We start from the raw sequence: 23671 nt of genomic DNA on the forward strand, positions 1-23671 counted from the left end.
GACGGCATAACTTCCCCTCTTGAAAAAGTAGGCACGTCTTTTTTTCCTTCACCTGCAACCCCCGAAAATATTCCTGACCTGAACCCCTCACAGCTCACAGAGTGCCATATACTAAATCTTTCCGACACCCCCCTCACTGATGACGAAGAACGAGTGCTATCAAGACGCTTGAGTTTTTGCCCTGCAAGAGGCAGACTAGACGAATTCCAACTCTATAAGGATCTAGAGAACTTCTCCCGAACGCTTAGGCTCAGCGAATATTACTATGGCAAATCACAAGACCCTAATATGGACACTAGGCTGCCATCACTACGCCATTGGACTCCTCCCCCACAGAGACAAATGCTTAGACATCTACATCAAGGGGGTACAACGTGACATTCTAGCTCAATGTAAAAATCGATCACCGAATCACACATATCTCTCACAGAAAGAGCAAGATGCATTAAAAGGTTTAAGCGAGCGCTCCGACATTACAATCAAACTCGCCGACAAAGGTGGCGCAATTGTTATTATGAATAAACAGGACTACATCACTGAGGCAGAAAGACAGCTCAGCGATACTTGTTTCTATAAACCAACCGACACCGATCAGACTTCGCAATTTAAGAACAAGGTAAGCCAGACACTGATGGCACTCGTCAAGGACAAAAAAATTCCGGAAAAAACTACAGCCTCACTTCAAGTTTTAAGTCCAGATCCAGGACGATTTTATATGTTGCCTAAAATACATAAAGCAGGAAATCCAGGCAGACCAGTCATCTCTGGTATAGGGACGGTAAGAGAAATGATCTCTAGTTTTATTGATAGCTTAATCAAAGACATTCCTCCCACACTACCTTCGTATGTTAAGGATACAAACCATTTTCTGGCTGATATTATGGATCTAGTTATACCGGAAGATAGCCTGCTAGTCACTCTCGACGTTGCCTCGCTTTATACAAATATTCCATACCCGGACGGCATCCGATCTGTCATCCGTGCGTACGATGATGCTTCTTCAAGAGAATTCAATTGATGGTGAAACTCTCGGCGTGCTTTTAAAGCTTGTCTTGGAGCTGAACAACTTTGAGTTCGACAATAAGCACTATGTGCAAATCGACGGGAACTCGATGGGAACAAAAATAGGACCGAGCTATGCTAATATTTTGATGGGCACATTGGAGTCCGAATTTCTAAGCAACGCACAGCTTCAGCCTCTCGTCTATCGAAGGTTCATTGACCATATTTTTCTTATTTGGTGCCATGGGGAAGAGGCAATTCTACAATTTATGACCGCTTTCAACAACGCCCACGAGAACATTTCATTCTCCCACTCATATTCCGCATCTGCCATTAATTTTCTCTATGTTTCAGTGAGAATATCAGACAACAAGCTTGTGACCCCAGTGTACAGGAAGCCAACAGACCGACATCAATACTTGCATTTCAAAAGCAACCACGTTAAACACTGTAAACTCGGCATACCATACAGTCGGCCTCTGCGTTTTAGAAGGATATGCTCTGACCCAGCTGATTTTGCCTCTAACTGTTAACAACAAAGTAATGACCTAACACGACAACAATACCCACCGTCTGTCATCAGTGATGCCACTAGGAAGTCTCAAAAACAGGACCGCCGCCACCTGATAACCAACTGAAAAGCCAAATCTTTGAATATGACCCTCAACCTTATTCTCTGACATATGCCGCTTCGTCCTCCAACGTAAGCGGCATACTCAGAAAACACCACAACATTTTGCTTCAAAGCGAAAGGTTGCGAAGTGTTTCCCCTGAGCCTCCCCGCGTCGTGTACTGACGTGCGAGGAACATCAGAGATATTGTAACGTCATCTAAGGTCAACACACCCCGTTTCACAGGCGGCGGACCCTGCAATAAGCCTAGGTGCAAACTGTGCCCCATGATAACTAAAGCCTGTGTCGCCGCCAGCACCACGTCTTCATTCTCTTTCCAGATAAGAGAAAACTTTGACTGTGACAGCGCAAACATTATCTACCTTCTTGAATGCACCATATGCCAGGCCCAGTACGTTGGTCAAACTGAGAATCCGTTTAGAATGAGAATCAACAACCACCGAGCACACTTAAAGTCCCTACCACTCCTTCCCCTATCTAAACATGTAGGTAATCTAGGCCACCCCTTCCACCCGTTCACAGCCACGGTGCATCAGTCCAATTTCAAAACGCATTATGACCGTGAAGCCCGTGAATCGTACCTTATATACAAGTTTAACACTGTCTTGAGCGGCATAAATGGAAACACAGGCCGATTGTCTTGCTTGCCCAATCAGGCACCGGAGAAGGCTGATGCAACGAACAACTGAGAAACTTTGTTCTTAAAGAGAAGCTTTTTACTTCTTTTCTCTCTTTTTTCAAATCTTTGTATAGTGTACTGTGTCAGGGTACTGCTTGTGTATTGTTGGCGCACCGTATAGGCACGAATGTACATAGATTTCACCATTGTACCCTTTGTTTTATTTTTTTTTTTGTTATTATCATTCTGTGTCCTTTCGCACTGAACAATTGCTATTGGTAATATTGCTACGTAACACCCGCAACATTTCACATAGCATTGAACTGGACCACGAGGTGGTCAACCCATCGTACAGTTCACCCAGGGGTATGTGCCTCATCAGTGGGCGCGTACAGCAAGCCGAGAGACGAAGAAGAGATCGCGCAGAAACGGGCTGCACGAGCTGCATTGAATTCCTTGGCTTTGGTCTCTTGGTCTTCAGCTGTAATTATCTGTAAATAGACAGCTTATTCGCATCTGCCTCGTAACATCTTTTGGTGGAGGTTGCGGACTTCCCTCCCTGTGCCTGTCACCAGCGCAGCTACACCCTACCACGGAGCTTCGGAGTGGGCGACACATTCGTCGAGGAACGATGCCTCCTCCCCCCGAGACATCAGCCACCGCGCCACTCGTCATCGTTTCCCAGCTGCGTGACCCAGGCTTTTTTACCGGTGAGGATGGTGCCGACGTGGAAGAATGGATCCGCTTGTTTGAACGTGCCAGCGCCCTTAAAAGGTGGGATGACACAATCATGCTGGCTAATCTGCCTTATCTTCTGAAAAAAAACGGTCACCACCTGGTTTGAGACAAATGAGCACACATTGACCAGCTGGGACGCGTGCAAAGAGAAGTTGTGCGAAGTATTCGGCTGACCCGTCGAACTCCAGCTCGCCGCAAAGCAACAGCTCCCATCCCGTGCCCAGTCGACAACCGAATCCTACATCACGTACATACAAGATGTTTTGGGCCTCTGTTCAAAGGTAGATTCGCAAATGTCCGAAGCCGATAAGGTGAGCCACGTACTCAAAGGCATTGCAGATGACGCCTTCCATCTGCTGAACTGTAAGGATTGCACTACCGTTGATGCCATCCTTAAGGAATGCCGACGGTTTGAAGAGGCAAAATGTCCTCGCATTGACTACCATTTTGCTCGACTGCCTCACACGGCGGCAACCTCGTCTTGTCGAGATGTGACGCTGCCACCCCGCATACCGCTGACGCCAAGCACGGTGGCTGAGATTGAGAGCCTGACCAAAATAGTGCGACGGGAGATCGAGGCTATGACCCCAGCCGCTGCTTCTCCTTACACGCATGACCGGACCCCCCCACGATTTCCCTCATTCAAGCCGTCGTTAGAGACGAGATCGCTGCCCTGGGCCTTCAATTGGTTTGTGCCTTGGGACGCTACGATCCCTGCGACGGGATCCGCGCACCCTCTACTCGTAGTGATGTCCCGCCGCGCTACGATGTTCCATCACGGTTCTGACGGCGCAGCCCTGGCGAATGGAGAACAGCCGTTGACCGTCCCATCTGTTTCAAATGCCATCGCGTTGGCCTTGTCGCCTGTTACTGCCGTAGCAGCTGGTCGTCATCTCCACGTCCACGGTTCTTCGACAACGGATACTCCGAATACCCCCCTCGACGATTTCCTCCCGGTCCTCAGCAGCCCTCCTTCGCCGCCGACAACACAAGACGCAACCGCACTAGCCGCTCGCCTTCACCTCAGCGTCGCCAGTCGCGTTCGCCGCAGCCCCACCGCCAAACCCCGCCGCCTACTTTCTCAACCTCTATCTCGGAAAACTAGCCAGTGCAGCTCCCGGAGGTGATGCTGCATTAACGACCCGGCCTGAAAATCCTCTGTTGACTACGATTACGAAACCCAATTTGATAGACGTTCACGCTGACGGTGTTCTTGTTAGCGCGCTAGTCGACACAGGCGCCAATATTTCGGTAATGAGTTGGAACCTTCGCCGCACTCTTCGCAAACTTATGACGCCTGCTGTATGCCGCACCGTACGAGTCGCCGATGGAGGAACGACCACCGTAGCCGGAATGTGCACCGCCTGCGTCGTAATTGCCGGAAAAGACATCCCTGTCTTGTTCACCGTCTTGGACACATGCCCGTACGACATTATAATCGGACTAGACTTTCTGACTGACACGCCGCCCTCATTGATTGCGCCGCGGGGTTTTACGTCTTGAGCTGCCCACCATGCCCCTTGATGAGACCAAGCCTGTTTACCGGCTTTGCTGCACCGAGCATACTCGATTAACACCGAAGACCATGACCTACGTTCCTTTATCGTCGCGCCCACCAGTCCCAGATGGTGAATACCTTGTCTCTCCCGTCACCGATAAACTCCTCGAACGTAACGTGACGCTTCCTTACACAGTTGTGACGGTCGAGACGAACGAAATAGGCCTCCCATTTCCGAACTTCGGTTTCGCCACCCAAGTTCTTCCCCGGGGAATGTCGCTGGCTACACTCATCCCCCTGGCCGAATGCGAGCTTTCCGCTGTGACCACTGACGCCTCTGAGGGTGAACGGGACGGCCGACGCGGCAGTTCACCGACTACCAGTAGTTTTATGAAGATGATGGCGTCGGACCTTCCACATCCGCAAGCCCATGAGCTCCGATGTCTTTTAGCGTCCTATCGGGACATTTTCGACTTGGACAACCGTCCTTTGGGCCAGACGTCTAGTGTGACACATCGCATTAACACTGGTGACGCGACCCCTATTCGCCGCCGCCCATATCGTGTGTCCCACGCCGAACGTACCGTCATACAGCAGGAAGTAGAGAAGATGTTGAAAAAGATGTTATTGAGCCATCTTCCAGTCCGTGGGCGTCACTAGTCGTGTTGATTAAAAAGAAAGACGGCTCATGCCGATTTTGTGTCGATTACAGACATTTGAACGAAATAACTAAAAAGGACGTTTACCCACTTCCTCGCATTGACGGCGCCCTCGATTGCCTGTATGGCGCGTCGTAGTTATCGTCCATTGACCTTAGATCCGGATACTGGCAAATCGCAGTTGACGCCATGGACCGAGAAAAGACCGCTTTTGTGACACCAGACGGACTGTACCAATTTAATGTCATGCCATTTGGTCTGTGCAATGCGTCAGCCACATTCCAAAGAATGATGGACTCGCTTCTTCATGGATTTAAATGGCCGACATGCTTATGCTATCTGGACGACGTTCTCTTTTCTCCCACGTTTGAGACCCACCTACATTGCCTCTCTGACGTCCTGGCAGTTTTTCGCAGAGCTGGACTTCAGCTCAATTTGTCAAAATGCCACTTCGGCTGCCGTTAAATCAAGATCCTTGGGCACCTCGTCGACGCTACCGCAGTTCAACCTGATCCAGACAAAATCCGCGCAGTAAAATAATTCCCTGTTCCTCGATCTGTGAAAGACATTCGCAGCTTTGTAGGGCTCTGCTCCTACTTTCGCCGCGTCGTCAAGAACTTCGCTGCAATTGCCAGGCCACTCACGGATTTGCTTAAGCACGATACCCTGTTTTTTTTGGCCCTGAGCAAGCTTCCGCTTTTTCAACCCTCGTCGACCGTCTCACAAATCCACCTATTCTGGCGCACTTTGACGGTTCCGCTCCGACCAAAGTCCACATAGACGCGAGTGGCCACGGCATCGGTGTCGTACTGGTTCAGAAGCACGCTGGCCTTGAACGAGTAATAGCGTACGCCAGTCGCCTTTTGTCACCTTCCGAGTGAAACTATTCATTTACCGAACGGGAATGCCTGGCTCTTGCATGGGCCGTCAACAAATTTCGCCCATATTTATACAGACGTCCTTTTTCCGCGGTCACTGACCACCATGCCCTATGCTGGCTCGCTTCCTTAAAAGATCCTACAGGCCGTCTTGGTCGCTGGGCTTTGCGCCTTCAGGAGTATGACTACTCCGTGGCCTACAAGTCTGGCAGGCTCCACAGCGACGCCGACTGCCTGTCACGTCAACCAGTCGACCAACCGGACACAGCTGACCACGACATCGATTCTTGCGTCCTTGCACTATCTGACTTTATGAACATCGCCGACCACCAGCGCCGCGACAAACCATTGCGGTCGATCATTGACCGTCTCACTAACATGCCGTCAGACCCTGCATTAAACGCATTTTTGCTCCGTGACGGCGTACTATTCCGGCGGAACTTTCGCGCAGACGGCCCTGCCGAGCTTCTCCTTGTTCCTGAGCACCTCCAGCCTGACATCCTTCACCAGCTGCACGACGACCCGACGGCTGGCCACCTTGGCATCGCTCGAACTTATGACCGTGTGCGTAAGCGCTTTTATTGGCCTGCACTCAACCGCTCAGTCCGCCGCCATGTCACGACATGTGACCTGTGCCAGCGCCGGAAACGCCCTTCCTTGTGCCCAGCCTGACCGCTTCAACCCATAGATTCCTTCCGAACCTTTCTTTCGTGTGGGTTTGGACCTACTCGGTCCTTTTCCTCTGTCCCGTTCAGGAAATCGCTGGATTGCTGTCGCGACCGATTATGCGACCCGCTACGCTATTACGCGTGCCCTTCCCACCAGTTGTGCCACAGACATTGCTGATTTCTTGCTTCACGACGTTATCCTACACCACGGTGCTCCCCGTCAGCTCCTCACCGACCGTGGCCGGTACTGCCTGTCTCGGGTTGTTGACGACCTCCTCCGCTCTTGTCGCACAAAGCACAAGCTAACCACCGCCTACCATCCTCAGACTAATGGATTGACTGAAAGATTGAACAATACCATCACCGACATGCTCGCAATGTACGTCTCCGCGGATCATCTGGATTGGGACGTCACTTTGCCATATGTTTACGTTCGCGTTTAACTCATCCCGCCATGACACCACCGGCTATTCTCCATTCTTTCTTCTCTACGGCTGCGAACCCACTCTTCCATTGGATACCCTGCTTCCTGATGCTACACCTCTAGCTACAGAATATGCTCGTGATGCTGTCGCTCACGCTTATGTAGCCCGCCAGGTTGCCCGTGCCAAGCTCTCGGCTTCCCAGTCCGCTCAGAAGCACCGCTATGACCAGCAACATCGCACCGCCCATTTTACGCCCGGCTCCTTGGTCCTGGTCAGTACGCCATGCCGCCGAATTGGAGTTTCCGAAAAGCTGCTGCCTTGCTTCAAAGGCCCCTACCGCATTAAGCGCATGGTCACACCGGTCACATAGGAAATCGTTCCCGTTGCTTCGTCCTCACCGTCACTGGACCCTGCAGCTCAACTAGTCCACATCGGCCGCCTCAAGCCCTATTTCTCAATGGCCCCACCTGCTCCCTAAGCCTAATTCCAAATGTGCACCGAGACGGTGCTTACCCCGCCAGAGGGGGGGTCATGCTACTTAACACCCGCGACATTTCAATTTCCGCCCGGGATCCTTCGTCCATACCGGCCAGGCTTCAGTATCAGCGCCTTATCGCTGCTGCCAGACGGCGCGAAAAAAGACTGTCGAGGCAGCGCTGGCTTGACTGGTGCGCCTCTCTAGGCCCATCTTCCTAAACGGCGTCTGTCTGGCGCACGTTTCGCCAGTCGCCCTCCGGATGCAGCTGCCAGCGCTTGTATTGCGTCAAACAAGGTTCCGGCACAATTCGCCCCCGACGTTGCTCGGGCCTTGTTTCCTGCATTTGATGTTGTCCCAGTGGCCATGCCGTCTCCGTTGCCCCTGCCGAACGATGTTGGATTACGGCCTACTCATGAAGCCGTTTTTGGAATTCAGGCACCGTTCACAGTGGCTGAATTCCTGGCAGCGATCGATCACGCTAAACAGCGGACTGCTGCGGGTCCCGACGACATAACTTACGAGGTGTACAAGAACATCGACGACCCAGCCCTCGTGCCGCTTTTGGACTCGGTTAATCAGGTGTGGCTCTCCGGTCAACTACCTGACTCTTGGCTTCAGGCGGATATTGTTCCCATTCCAAAGCCCGGGAAACCACCACATGTACTTCAGAACTTGCGCCCCATCGCCCTGACATCGACGCTGTGCAAGTTCTTAGAGCGAATGCTTGCAACACGGCTTCAGTGGTGGCTTGATACCTTCCAATGGTATCACCCGGCGCAAATTGGATTCAGGCCCTATCTCGGTACTGAGGATGGGTTGGAATACCTCTAATCTATGGTTTTAGTTGGAGGCCGATGCCGCCGTGTGAGATCTGTGCTAGCCATGGACATATGCAAGGCGTATGACAACGTTAGTCACGCTGCCATCCTACAAGTTCTCAATGGCCTCCACCTTCCAGACAAAGTCTGCGATTTCATCCGATACTTCCTTCAACACCGTTCTTTTTCCATCCGCATCAACGGAGCAAGTTCCGGTCACTTTACACCAGTCCGAGGCGTACCACAAGGGTCTGTTCTGTCTCCGCTTCTTTTCAACATCGTGATGTTGCCGCTAGCTTGGCACCTTTCTTCAATCCGAGATCTATATTTCCTCATGTACGCGGATGACATTACGGTGTGGTCAGTGCATCCAGACCTGTCACGACAAGCCGAGTGCCTCCAGCAAGCACTAACAGACTGCCAGAGGTGGTGCGAGTATGCGGGGCCTCACTCTCTCGCAAGAGAAGACTGCTTTACTTCCCGTGGCCAACGCTTGGGGCCGCCGCCTCCTTGCTGTGTCTCCCATTTCACTGCAACTGAATGGGAACGACATCCCCGCGGTTGACCGTCTTCGGGTCCTCGGACAAGAAATATCGTCATCAGGGTCAGCAGCTCAGTGACTACGATCTGCTCGACAGAAAGCCGGACAGATGCTCCACCTCGTTCGCCGCATCTCGCAGAAGTCTGGCGGGGCCTGCTGGACGATTGCCCGTCTCCTAGTGCGCGCCGTACTACAGCCACGGCTTGTGTATCAGGCACAGTTCCAGCACATGACGCAAGCGGACTGGGCTCGGCTTGAGGCCATCAACAGGGCCACCATGCGCACCATTACTGGCCTCCCTCGCATAACACCAATTCCACCGCTACAAGCCGAAGCCCAGCTAAACACGCTTGATGAAGTCATTCATCAGCGTCGTTCCGCACGCCTGCTGAAACGTGGGCTGGTTCCAAAGGCGGCAGCTCTGGCCGCGTACATGGGCCAGCCGCCGAATACGATGCCAGCCTTTTCCGTCGCAAGGCCGCCCTGGCTCTACCATCAGGTGACGGACAACAAACCTCTGGCAAGGCTACATGTCTGAATATCTGGCCTTCATCAACCTCCGGATGCAGCCCTACTTCATGTCGGTCACTGGGCGCCTGCGCCCGGGCACGAGTCATGCAGGCTTTTGTGGACGCCGGGGCACACGACTCCCTCTTAACCACAGCCTTGGCTTGTCCTTCTCACCCAATATTAAACCAGAGCTGCGCCTACGAGACCCTCCGACCTCTACCAAGCCTGTTGGCAGAACTTACTGCTATTAGGGATTGTCTCCAAGCACTTGCATCGACAGTAACTACCGGCGTGAAACTGGAAATTTACACGGACTCAATGACAGCGATACGTGATTTACGTCGCGTTGCGCGTAGCACCAGCATGTCGGCACGTATTCACGCGATCCTGGACACATACCCATGCCCTGTGCGTGTTTTGTGCGTTCGCCGGGACATGCTTCCTGCCCACATAGCGGCGGATCGCGCCTGTCGCCGTATAGACCTTTCACGGCCGCTACTACTTCTTCCAGTGTCCACCCTAGAAGAACTGCTGGTGGAGAAGGAGAGCCTCCGCCGCGCCACGCGTGCTTTACTTCCACCGCGTGGAACTGACCTCCCCAGTGGGCTCGCTCGCTGGGAGGAGGTGCTGCTGCGGACGCTTCGAGTTGCGGTGGGCTTATCCCCAGCAGTAACCCATGCTTGGCCTGCCCGCTATCATTCACCGTTTGCGGACACCTGTCCCTTTTGTACGGTCCCTGCGTCCGAAGCCGACACGAGCCACCTTCTATGGACATGCCCTGCCCTGCAAACCTCTCGCCTGCAACACCTCCGAGGCACAGGGCTCCATCCTGGGAGACCCCCTGATCTACAGCGGTGGATCTGGGGCCCGCAGTACCGGTCTCTGCTTACGTTTCTGCGTGACACAAATGTGATGTTGTATATATGACTGTTATGCCGTAAGGCAAACTCTCGCAAAAAAAACATAGCATTGGACTGGACCACCAGGTGGTCACCCATCGTACACTTCACCTGTGGGTATGTCCCTCCTCAGTGGGCGCGTACAGCAAGCCGAGAGACGAAGTAGAGATCACGCAGAAACTGACTGGCACGAGCTGCTTTGGATTCCTTGGCTTTGGTCTCTTGGCCGTCAGCTGTAATTATCTGTAAATAGACAGCTTATTCTTATCTGCCTTGTAACAATATGATCTTGCATGAACGCTCTTCGAGAACTTCATGTGGCACTGTATATCTCCCTCTTTGTATGTGTTATATAGCCTTATGTCGACTTATATTTCGGTATTTATGTGATCTAGCTTAAATTAGCGTTAGTTTGCATTGCATTGCCCTTGCATTGCATGACCTTGCCTTTGTGCGTCCGCCTCGTGGACGGCCGTCACTTTTTACGCAGGAAATCGCTTCCGCGTTTTCACCCCATGTGAAACCACGTGCCGTTTTGAGGCTTTCTTTGAACCTCTTTCATCCCCGCCTTCCTCCGCTGCGGTTCTCGCACCCCTCCCGCTAAAGCCCCCCATCTCTTGTCTCAATCCCCCTCTTGCTTCCTTCCTCCTCCTTCTTTTTTGTGTGTGTGTGTGTGTTTGTGTGTGTGAGTGTGTTAACGCTTGCACTAGGCGTCCGTAATTAACTGTGGTCTCCCCCACTCTTTTTCTCCCAACCGGTCAATTTCCAGTTATGAAACGAGCAGGAAACGAGCAGGAAACGACCCCTCCTTAGTCCCTCACTTTCTTGCTTTCCCCTGGTGACTTCAGTGCCATATCCTATAACCTCGCCTGCCTTGATTACGCCCCCCTTTCCCCTCTGTTCCCCGCACTACTTCAACGCTTCCCCCCCCCCTTGCGTTCTGGGGACTCACATACTTCTGTGTCGCGTAGAGCCTACGTTTCGGTTGATACATAAGCTTGCTCCACCCACCACTCAAATGTATTTAAACCCAACTGATCTGCACTATTTGTGTCTTTGAGAAAGATCGGTCCCCGGTCGAAACGTTATAACAAATGTTGTTACGATTTTCAGTTTGACTTCTCTATCGCACAGCTAATCTCATAGCCAGGAACCTTTTCTCTTAACTATATATATATATATATATATATATATATATATATATATATATATATATATATATATATATATAATCAGAAAACGAAAACTTCTCGAGGAGCCAGAAAAAATACTTGAGGAAATGGTAGACGCACGATTAAAAACAAAAACAGTGGTTTACTCACGTTTCGACTGCGGGACCAATCTTCATCTTGAGTAACATACAACGTTGGAGCACGCACGCTTATATAGGTGCAGAGGGTGTGCTGCAGTGTACCCTTTTTTTTAACAACATTGGCGGGTTTGGGACGAGGGAACAGGGAAGGGAGGGCATTATACATGTGGCACTATACATGATGACAAACTCTTTTCTAAAAAGCCCAGCAATATTCAACTTCATCCATTAAAAAAAAAACAGGGTAGGGAGCTGTTCAAATACACTTTTCATACGGATTACACGAATAAATGGATGGTGCAGGGAACGTCTCGACACACGAAATGCAACGTACACGAACAACAAATAAATACAGAACAGAAGCCGCCGGTGACGCATCCATTCCTGAAAACACCAATTACCGGCGGCGTGGGGAATGTCAGGGCACTTTACAAGTTCAAAGAAGTCACAGAAGAGCGCACGTGCCAGCAACGCAACCAATTATTTAGCCAGGTAGGAAGTAACTAGGTGTGTCCTGCGTGGAAGCAACTATTGAATCGGTAGCCAGTAAGGGTCAACAAGTTTCTGTGTATACAATAAAAGCATGTCACAGCATGATGGAGGCATGCAAAGAAGTGAGTAATGATTGACAGTCCAAGAAGCGGAGGGGTGGGGATCCGCGCAACATGGAACAAGATGGTGAGTGACCGCGCGGACGGCGCGTTCGCAATAGCGAATTTAACCCCCCAAAGGGGGCTGCCAACCACGGGAGCGGAGGCGTACTGGGAATGCAGCTTCTATTCTACGAAAAAAAGGGGAGACAGACAAGGGTGGGGAGCGGGGGGGGGGGGGGGAAACGTGTGGTGGGTGACAGTGTTCGGTAGGGCGAATGAAACAAACAAAAAAAAACGGTGAAAGGAAAGCAGTGAAAATGGCTTAGGTACCCACCAAAGACGATAATTTCCCCAAACTATCATTAATGCCTGAAGATGCGGATTTGAACTTATAAATGAGATACGATTCGCGGATTAGTCGATCATGGTGAGAGCGAAACCCAGATTCTAATATCGTGGCTCTCAGGTGGTCAAAAGAGTGCCCAGGAGGGTTAACGTGTTTTGACAACGGGAGAGATGGCAGAGTTTTGGAATGTGACTTGTGATTAATAAACCTAGATATGAACGACTTTTTTGTTTGCCCGATGTATTGTAGGTGGCACACCGTACACTCGAGCAAATATACCACATTGGAACTATCACAGTTCAGGTTTCCTTTGATTTTTAGACGAAAGTCAGAGGCTGAACTGACCGCGGTATCCGTTGTGGACATGTGCGTGCATATTTGACATCGAGGCTTCCCGCAAGGACTGCATCCGCCGGTCGTTTGAGTCCTTATTTTGGATGAGGTCAGGACATCCCTAATGTTTTTGTTTCTCCTGTACACAACCCGTGGGGGTTCGGTAAAAATATGTTTTAGGCGCTCACTTTGAGTAAGAATGTGATAGTGCTTTTTTAGTATAGACGAGACTTTGGGAACAGATGCGCAATGTGTTAAGACCAAGTTCGTTTGTGGTTTGTCGTGGGAGGTTTTGGGGCCTCTGAGAATGTCTAAGCGATTCAGGTTTCGTGCTCTGTCTATAGCGTTGTCAATTATTTCAACGGGATATTTTTGCTTCAAAAGTGCACTGCGTAGCTCCTTACAATTATCATTGAAGTCCTCTTCCTTTGAGCAAATTCGACGAAAACGATGAGCTTGGCTATAGGGAATTCCGGTTTTGCAGTGTTTGACGTGACTGCTTTGAAAATGTAGGTACTGTTGCTTGTCGGTCGGTTTTCGGTACAGTTTAGTGATCAGTTTGCCCTCTGACACGGTGACGTTTACGTCAAGAAAATTAACAGTAGACGGGGAGTATTGGTAAGAAAAAGAAATGGAGGGACGCGCAGAGTTGAACGCGTCTATGAAGGTTATCAGGTTCGTCTGCCCGTGGGTCCAAATCAGGAATACATCATCAATGAAACGCTTATAATAGAGTGGCTTTAAGCTCTGGCTATTCAGAAATTCACCCTCTAGGACACCCATAAAAATATTGGCATAGTTTGGCCCTACGCGTGTTCCCATAGATGTGCCACTTATTTGGACGTAGTGTTTTCCATCGAACTCAAAATTGTTAAGCTCTAGAATTAGCCGAAGAAGAGTGCTTAGTGTAGAGCCATCAACAAGTTTGTCAAAGGTTGCTTCTCTGTAAGCGTGAGTTACTGCTCGGATTCCATCGTCGTGCGGAATATTTGTGTAGAGTGACGCAACATCCATTGTAACCAGGAGGAAATTGCTGGGAATATCCAAATCTAAAACGTCCGAAAGGAAGTGGTTAGTATCTTTAATGTAGGAAGGAAAACTAGGCGGTATGATGCTAATAATCGAGTCCACGTACCGCGAAAGGTGTTCCGTGACGGTGCCTATCCCCGCGACGATTGGGCGGCCGCGATTATCTTTTTTATGAAGAAGCACGAACCGCCGCCTCAGGATCCGAAACTACCGGTTTGTTGGACGGTGCAACAGAGAGGCGTCGTTCTTCAATCGGCTTCTCCGGAACTACTGCCGACGATCAAGAACGCTGTTCTACATTGACCACGAGCTGCAGTTCCATCCTGCGGCACGAGTTCTTGCAGCAGACGGCCTTCCCCCCAGCTTCGAAGGCGTCGCTCTCATGGCCAGCCACCTCCATGGCATGTGCCTCAGCAGGAGGGGCCCGTCTACAACCTGGTCTTCGGCCTGGCCGACCAACTCCGCGCCGGCGGAGCCGTCCCTTCAGGCCTCAACATCACCGCCGCGCAGCTACGCCGCCTCGGCCGCTGCCCCTGCGGTGCCTTCCACTGCAGCTTGTTCGAGCCGGCTCGAACAAGCCGGCAGTTCGAGCCGGCTTGTTCGAGCCGGCCGCAAGGATTGACTGTGCCCTACTGATGCCGGTAACGCAACCAACCATAATGTCTCTAGGAAATTTTTAGATGCCAGAAAACTAACCGACAAACGTGTCCGATATGAGATGCATGCCTGCACTCTTAAACAGTACCTCAATTCCTCCATTGTGCCCAAAGGTCTTGCAATAGAATTAAAACCAGCCACATCTGAGTTGTCGCCTGCAAATAAGGAAAAGTGGGACAGTGTGCTCAAATCCGCTTCATTGGACTTGATACGCATAATTATCGATCACTACCAGACAAATTTTGAACTTTTGGTAAGGAACGAAAAACTTCTCTTTCCCCATCTCAACAAACATGAGATCGAGTCATTGGCCTCGCACGAATTAAAGGTTCGAAATAAGCTGTCTCATGTCAAGGCGAAAAAATTCTCGCGTGATAATGTTATCACTAAACCAGACGGGTCCCCTGTTAGCACCTTACCAGTCACACAGCAAGAAGATGTCGAGAGTAGTAACATAGTCAACTTGTCAGATGCGGTTTTGTCCAACGCCGATTTAGCATACTTTCTAGGGGTTTGAGTTTTTGCCCAACAACAGGGGGTTTTTCCGAATACCTGCTTTTTAAAGATCTGGAAAATTTTGCCCGTACCATGAGGTTGAAGGAATACTTTCATGACCGCGAAACATGTAGTGACACTGATAAATTGCTTCCAAGCCCTCAACACTGGACACCACCCCCCCCAGCGGGACGGGTGCTTAGATATGTATATCAAAGCTGTGCAACAAGACATCATTGAAGCTTACAAAAAGCAGTCTACCTTCCGCCATAACCTCTCCATCAGTGAAAAAAGTTCATTAGAAACCCTCTCTCACCGCGCTGATATTGTAATTAAACCAGCTGACAAAGGTGGTGCAATAGTAATACTTAACCAGGTTGACTACGTTAAAGAAGCACAAAGGCAGCTATCAGACTCGTCATTCTACAAACCACTCGAAAATGATCCTACAGCCGACTTTAAAGAAACCGTTAAAGAACATCTCACTCAATTGGTGAAGGATGGAGTAATGGCAGAAAGAACCGCCCATTCACTTGTTCCGCTTAATCCTGTAGATGGCAGGTTTTACCTGCTGCCAAAAATCCACAAAAAAGATAATCGCGGCCGCCCAATCGTAGCGGGGATAGGAACCGTCACGGAACACCATTCGCGGTACGTGGACTCGATAATTAGCATCATACCGCCTAGTTTTCCTTCCTACATTAAAGATACTAACTACTTTCTTTCGGACGTTTTAGATTTGGATATTCCCAGCAATTCCCTCCTGGTTACAATGGATGTTGCGTCACTCTACACAAATATTCCGCACGACGATGGAATCCGAGCAGTAACTCACGCTTACAGAGAAGCAACCTTTGACAAACTTGTTGATGGCTCTACATTAAGCACTCTTCTTCGGCTAATTCTAGAGCTTAACAATTTTGAGTTCGATGGAAAACACTACGTCCAAATAAGTGGCACATCTATGGCAACACGCGTAGGGCCAAACTATGCATTTATTTTTATGGGCGTCCTAGAGGGTGAATTTCTGAATAGCCAGAGCTTAAAGCCACTCTATTATAAGCGTTTCATTGATGATGTATTCCTGATTTGGACCCACGGGCAGACGAACCTGATAACCTTCATAGACGCGTTCAACTCTGCGCATCCCTCCATTTCTTTTTCTTACCAATACTCCCCGTCTACTGTTAGTTTTCTTGACGTAAACGTCACCGTGTCAGAGGGCAAACTGATCACTAAACTGTACCGAAAACCGACCGACAAGCAACAGTACCTACATTTTCAAAGCAGTCACGTCAAACACTGCAAAACCGGAATTCCCTATAGCCAAGCTCATCGTTTTCGTTGAATTTGCTCAAAGGAAGAGGACTTCAATGATAATTGTAAGGAGCTACGCAGTGCACTTTTGAAGCAAAAATATCCCGTTGAAATAATTGACAACGCTATAGACAGAGCACGAAACCTGAATCGCTTAGACATTCTCAGAGGCACCAAAACCTCCCACGACAAACCACAAACGAACTTGGTCTTAACATATTCCGCATCTGTTCCCAAAGTCTCGTCTATACTAAAAAAGCATTATAACATTCTTACCCAAAGTGAGCGCCTAAAACATATTTTTACCGAACCCCCACGGGTTGTGTACAGGAGAAACAAAAACATTAGGGATGTCCTGACCTCATCCAAAATAAGGACTCAAACGACCGGCGGATGCAGTCCTTGCGGGAAGCCTCGATGTCAAATATGCACGCACATGTCCACAACGGATACCGCGGTCAGTTCAGCCTCTGACTTTCGTCTAAAAATCAAAGGAAACCTGAACTGTGATAGTTCCAATGTGGTATATTTGCTCGAGTGTACGGTGTGCCACCTACAATACATCGGGCAAACACAAAAGTCGTTCATATCTAGGTTTATTAATCACAAGTCACATTCCAAAACTCTGCCATCTCTCCCGTTGTCAAAACACGTTAACCCTCCTGGGCACTCTTTTGACCACCTGAGAGCCACGATATTAGAATCTGGGTTTCGCTCTCACCATGATCGACTAATCCGCGAATCGTATCTCATTTATAAGTTCAAATCCGCATCTTCAGGCATTAATGATAGTTTGGGGAAATTATCGTCTTTGGTGGGTACCTAAGCCATTTTCACTGCTTTCCTTTCACCGTTTTTTTTTTGTTTGTTTCATTCGCCCTACCGAACACTGTCACCCACCACACGTTTCCCCCCCCCCCCCCCGCTCCCCACCCTTGTCTGTCTCCCCTTTTTTTCGTAGAATAGAAGCTGCATTCCCAGTACGCCTCCGCTCCCGTGGTTGGCAGCCCCCTTTGGGGGGTTAAATTCGCTATTGCGAACGCGCCGTCCGCGCGGTCACTCACCATCTTGTTCCATGTTGCGCGGATCCCCACCCCTCCGCTTCTTGGACTGTCAATCATTACTCACTTCTTTGCATGCCTCCATCATGCTGTGACATGCTTTTATTGTATACACAGAAACTTGTTGACCCTTACTGGCTACCGATTCAATAGTTGCTTCCACGCAGGACACACCTAGTTACTTCCTACCTGGCTAAATAATTGGTTGCGTTGCTGGCACGTGCGCTCTTCTGTGACTTCTGTGAACTTGTAAAGTGCCCTGACATTCCCCACGCCGCCGGTAATTGGTGTTTTCAGGAATGGATGCGTCACCGGCGGCTCCTGTTCTGTATTTATTTGTTGTTCGTGTACGTTGCATTTCGTGTGTCGAGACGTTCCCTGCACCATCCATTTATTCGTGTAATCCGTATGAAAAGTGTATTTGAACAGCTCCCTACCCTGTTTTTTTTTCTTTTTTTTAATGGATGAAGTTGAATATTGCTGGGCTTTTTAGAAAAGAGTTTGTCATCATGTATAGTGCCACATGTATAATGCCCTCCCTTCCCGGTTCCCTCGCCCCAAACCCGCCAATGTTGTTAAAAAAAGGGTACACTGCAGCACACCCTCTGCACCTATATAAGCGTGCGTGCTCCAACGTTGTGTGTTACTCAAGATGAAGACTGGTCCCGCAGTCGAAACGTCAGTAAACCACTGTTTTTGTTTTTAATCGTGCGTCTACCATTTCCTCAAGTATATATATATATATATATATATATATATATATATATATATATATATATATATATATATATATATATATATACACGTAGCGAATCAGAATAGGAAATGAGGGGATCGTTGAAATAACACAGAAATAAGAGTTGGCAGTCAAGAAAACCTCGGAATGCAAAGGGGAGGATGTGGTAGGTCATTGAAACAGATAAACAATTTGGAAAGAAAGAAAGGAAGCGGAGAAAAAATGCCCGCCAAGTGGGATCCGAACCCACGACCTCCAGAATACCGGTCTGGTGGGATCACCACTACGCTACCGGCGGGGCGATTTCCCCCTCCACTTTCTGGGGTATTTATGTTTAGGTATTTTTGTTTTCTGTGCTTGGGGGTGGTAGCCAGCGCCACTCGGACTACTCGGGGTGAAGGGGACCTTCTTTTTAACCCCCGGGCCGTGACTCGAGTGTCTACTACATGTCGAGAGTGGTCGACCAGCGTTGAACCCTTTTAAGCTCCCTATGGCACCAAGACTGCCTGAACAGAGGCCCTCGCTATGCATGTAGCGAATCAGAATAGGAAATGAGGGGCTCGTTGAAAATAACACAGAAATAAGAGTTGGCAGTCAAGAAAACCTCCTACAGGAAAGGGGGGGATGTGGTAGGTCATTGAAACAGATAAAGAACTTGAAAAGAAAGTGGAGAAAAAATGCCCTCCAGGTGGGATCCGAACCCACGACCTCCAGAATACTGGTCTGGTGCGATAACCACTACGCTACCGGCATGGTGATTTTCCCCTACACTTTCTGGGGTACTTATGTTTAGGTATTTTTGTTTCCTGTGCTTGGGGGTGGTAGCCAGCGCCACTCGGACTACTCGCGGTGAAGGGGACCTGGTATTTTTGTTTCCTGTGCTTGGGGGTAGTAGCCAGCGCCAGTAGGACTACTCGGGGTGAAGGGGACCTTAGAGGTCCCCTTCACCCCGAGTAGTCCGAGTGGCTATGGATACCACCCCAAGCACAGGAAACAAAAATACCTAAACGTAAGTACTCCAGAAAGTGGAGGGGCAAATCGCCCCGCCGGTGGCGTAAGGTCCCCTTCACCCCGAGTAGTCCGAGTGGCGCTGTCTACAACACCCAAACACAGGAAACAAAAATACCTACACATAAATACCCCAGAAAGTGGAGGGGAAAATCGCCCCGCCGGTAGCGTAGTGGTGATCGCACCAGACCGGTATTCTGGAGGTCGTGGGTTCGGATCCAAAAGAAGGTCCCCTTCACCCCGAGTAGTCCGAGTGGCGGTGGCTACCACCCCCAAGCACAGGAAACAAAAATACCTAAACATAAATACCCCAGAAAGTGGAGGCGAAAATCACCCCGCCGGTAGCGTAGTGGTGATCGCACCAGACCGGTATTGTGGAGATCGTGGGTTCGCATTTCACCTGGCGGGCATTTTTTCTCCACTTTCTTTCTTCCAAATTCTTTATCTGTTTCAATGACCTACCACATCCTCCCCTTTCTTTTCCGAGGTTTTCTTGACTGCCAAATCCTATTTCAGTATATATATACGTACGCACATTCACAATAATGTCTTCAGCAGTCACGTTTGTTTAGGCGATATGTTCGGAAATCGAAGCATGGATTAACACTCTAGCGCCATTCATAGAGACTACTTGAGCGTCGTTCGGCCATTTATTCAAGTAAAATTGCAAATCCGCTAGTTTTTTTTTGCCGTAGGTGGTGTAAACTTTTGGAATTTTATACAGTTGAGTTTTGCAAATGTTTCGGATTTTCATATTCTTTACTTTAAAGTCATTTGAGAAATTTTTTTGTAATTTTTACTGACAAAAATAGCTGCTGTCCGCTGAAAACTGAGTGCGCTGCCATAAGCTTCGTTGTGTCATCAGAGAATTCTCTTGTGCAATATGTTATATTTTTGGTATTTTGTTGCATATGCTTAGTTTATAAGGAGAAGCTAATATTTATACGGAGAAGCTGCGGAGAAGCTAATATTGAGACACCACACCGCAATATCGATTCCCGCAATGTTTAGTATATAATTTTACGCAATTTCCCGTCACATACAGACCTTATTTTATATACTAACGCACAAACGTGCCTTTTTCGAGCAGCGAGGTGTTCAATACGGCTGGTCCTTGAAACTGTATCATCGAATGTTAGGCCCTGGTACATTACTTTTGTCGAACAATTCATACTACCCATTTGCATTTTCTACATAGATTATTATGTAAACACAAAGGGACACAGACTTCCACTTTTCGATGCGGACTGTGAAAACAAATAAGCTGGTTTCGTCTTTGTTAATGTAGATGTGTTTGTCTTCAAACTAGGCCACATAGTTTATTTATAACTTCTTCAATGATGCCGCTCCCTCGGATACGTTTTTTCCCGCTATTACAAGGGCTGCATCATCAGGGTATTGATAGATCTTAGAATGCAGCTTAACTTCTGAGATATCATTCACGTACACCTTAAAATGTAATGTTCCCAGGATAGAGTCGTGAGGTACGCCGTATCGGAGATGTAAACCATTACTATTAGTATTGTTGATGCTAAGAGGTCGGTAACGGTCTTCAAGTTATCTTTAAGCAAATTTGTATGTATGCCGCGAAATCCGATCAATGATAATGATAATACTGAGGTGTATGGTCTCGAATGCTTTCTTAAGGTCTATAAATAATCCAAAGGCTATATTATTACTATAAATTACTTCGTTTACACAATCTGCAAATTCCTCTATTAATGTAATGATACTGCTCCCTGTACGAAAGCCATGTTGTGCATGCTACAGAAGCTGAAATTCCTCGCTAAAGGAGATCATGCGCTCATAAATAGCTCTCTCCACTATACAGGCCACGCAGTACAATATAGCAATGGGCCCAGTTTGAAGACAGGTTTAATCAATGAAATTTTCATTCCTTTCGGAATTTTCCCTGGTTCTAGTATTTAAAAAAAATGTACACAAGCAATGCTTTCAGCTTTTTGAAACGCACAACCAGGTCTCAAATTCGGATTCAATCATAACCTGGCATTCTGTTAGTACGAAATGTTCTAGTGACCTGCCATATTTCGTGCTCCGTTATTTCATGTAGATATGCTGAACGCATGTTACATTTAGGACTGTATACCTGTGAGTGTTTTATGACACTGTGACTTCCTAATTGTCTGGCCGTGTCCCCAAAACAATTGTTGAATTCATTGGCGAATTCGTCAGCTTGTCTTTCGGGGAAGTTGATCGTAAGAACCTCGTCTGCGCCAGTTTTTTTGCTTTCTGTCCGTTAAGGAATTCACTAATTGCCATGATTTTCTTATATCCTTTTGGGAGCTAGTTAGTTCGTTTTTATATTAATTGTTATTGGCCAGCCTTATTTTGGCAGTAAGTGTATTTCTCATTTGCCTCGATTCTTGTTTTAAAATCTCATCAGCTGTGTTAGCCTTACTTCAGTGGTACAAATGTTTCTTAAGAAATCTTAACTCCATTATTTCTTTAGTTAACCATGGTTTATCTTTCTTTCTTTGTTTAATCGTTACCATTCTTGGGCTTGACTTATATATGCGCTGTAATTTTGTAGCGAGTTCATTATACGCCTTCGTATGGTCCAAACCTATGCAATTGTTCCAGTGTTACTCAGCTATGAGCTTGTCAACCTTTACATTACTCACAAGTGCAATTTCTTTAATTTTCTTTTCGTCAGAATTATCGCCATAGTCCATGCGTACCGTAAGCGTCACAAAGTAATGGTCAGCGTCTTTTCGTTTTATAATACTGGCTGATGTCTACCCATCGCCTAGTCGGGTTATAATATGGTCAAAGCCTCATCTAGTTAATTTCTATCATAAAGTAGTTATTTTGTTGGTAATAAAATTTCAGTCATTAGAATCTGCATCGTGACTTCCTGGTTTCACGTGCCATTAAGCAGAATAATGTTAGTGAACATAGAATCCAATTTGTACACAGAAAAAATAAAACGAACGGCCCTTCACTGATTTTTGTTAAAGCATCAGTATTACATTTAGTGTTAAGGTTCCACACAATGCACGCATATTGTAATTCAGGAAGTATCAGGCAAATATTTCACTTTTGAGGGATCATCTTGAAGCTTGTGCCTTGCAACCCTAAGCAACTGCTTTTTATATAACCGGTTATTTCGGCACGTGCAAGACAGCCGATACGTAAGATTTGTATGATGGAATCCATCATAAAATATCACTGAGGGTTAAATAAAGTCATAGAACCCGTGCTTTAAAAATAAAATGGAGCAGTAATAGTAGTTAGGTACGAAACGTAATTCAATTCGTGAGTATATTCGGTGTGTGGAAAATTACAAATAAAGTAATTAAAAGGGGAAAGAAATATGGCGATATTCCTTGAAAATAGGACATAGTGACTAAAATTATGAATGCGTTACAAATTGCTCGGCTTTCCAAGGTTCAAAAGAAGCACACTTTCCCCATGTGAAATGCACCAGCGCAATACTCAGCTTCGGTTGATTTAGAGTGACATATGCACATAGCGCCAGTAAGGAGGTTACAAGGCACCAAAACACGAGCGCAAGTTGCTTGTGCTATCCACGTCGTTAGTGCGTCCTCTGTATGTTTCTGTGCCATGTGCCCTAAAGCGAAATCGAATAAAATATAAATAGCGGCAGCACGTCCAGGAATATAGCGCGCATATTGTTCCCACTGAAGATCGATATCTTGACGTGAAAAAGAGCTTGTGGCACTAAGTAAACATAAATTAAATTCTTCGTCATCACTGGCAATCAGCAGCAAATCGCATTGCATGGGTGACGTGTGTGCAGCGGTGACGAGGTAATTAGCGAGCATTTGAGCTTCCAGGTACTGACGAACTTGCTTTAAAATTCGTGATATTCTGTGTTTCCTATCCTTTAACGAGTCGGGGTACTTTTAAGTCCCACACTATGTCGTCCTCAGTTCAAAAGTGGGATGAACCTCTCGCTCGTTTTTCATTTCCAGGGTTCCATTCTTCTCCAGGAGCATGCCGAATTCGTCTCACACAAACGGAGGCCTTCGAATATGAGGACATATTTCTTTGAGACAATAAAAACTGCACATCCGAAGGAACACAAAGAAACGTAGGGTAACGCCATCGATGATGGTGGCCGGCATACCAATGATAGCCATGGTGACCGTCAACGACAATCCCTCACTATTGTTGTCAGCAATTATTCTTGTCAACAATTATTGTTGTTTAATATTGCTGTCATTATTGCTTTCAGATAATTCAGCCACTTTAACAAAGCTTAGACTTACCTAATTACAAGCAAAACAAATTATTACAAATTGGTTGTTGATTTGATGCCACTGAAAGGTGCAGGAGATGCGTCCTAACTCTTTGCGCGATTATCCGCAAGGTGAGCAGAGTTGGAAAACAAAACTTCCCCTTTGTACAAGACATCAGCATTCTGCAAGAATATTA

At 47.9% G+C, this 23671-nt stretch overlaps 1 protein-coding gene and 1 non-coding gene across 4 annotated transcripts in view; one reads left to right on the plus strand and one right to left on the minus strand.

Moving 5' to 3' along the window:
* LOC144165157 (kunitz-type serine protease inhibitor bitisilin-3-like) overlaps positions 1–23322 on the plus strand; it is a 169691-nt gene extending 146369 nt beyond the window's left edge. For all 3 annotated transcript variants that reach the window (XR_013321394.1, XM_077695265.1, XM_077695270.1), the window contains exon 6: positions 23209–23322. The gene's annotated coding sequence lies outside the window, so the exon portion shown is untranslated. The remainder of the gene's footprint in view (positions 1–23208) is intronic.
* Trnat-agu (transfer RNA threonine (anticodon AGU)) lies at positions 18923–18995 on the minus strand. Its single transcript has one exon. It is a non-coding gene; the product is annotated as a tRNA-Thr (tRNA).
* Positions 23323–23671: the final 349 nt, after the last annotated feature.

The sequence above is a fragment of the Haemaphysalis longicornis genome, unplaced genomic scaffold (assembly GCF_048455015.1).
Source record: "Haemaphysalis longicornis isolate Haplotype H1 unplaced genomic scaffold, Haemaphysalis longicornis Haplotype H1 scaffold_1, whole genome shotgun sequence".
NCBI lineage: Eukaryota > Metazoa > Arthropoda > Arachnida > Ixodida > Ixodidae > Haemaphysalis > Haemaphysalis longicornis.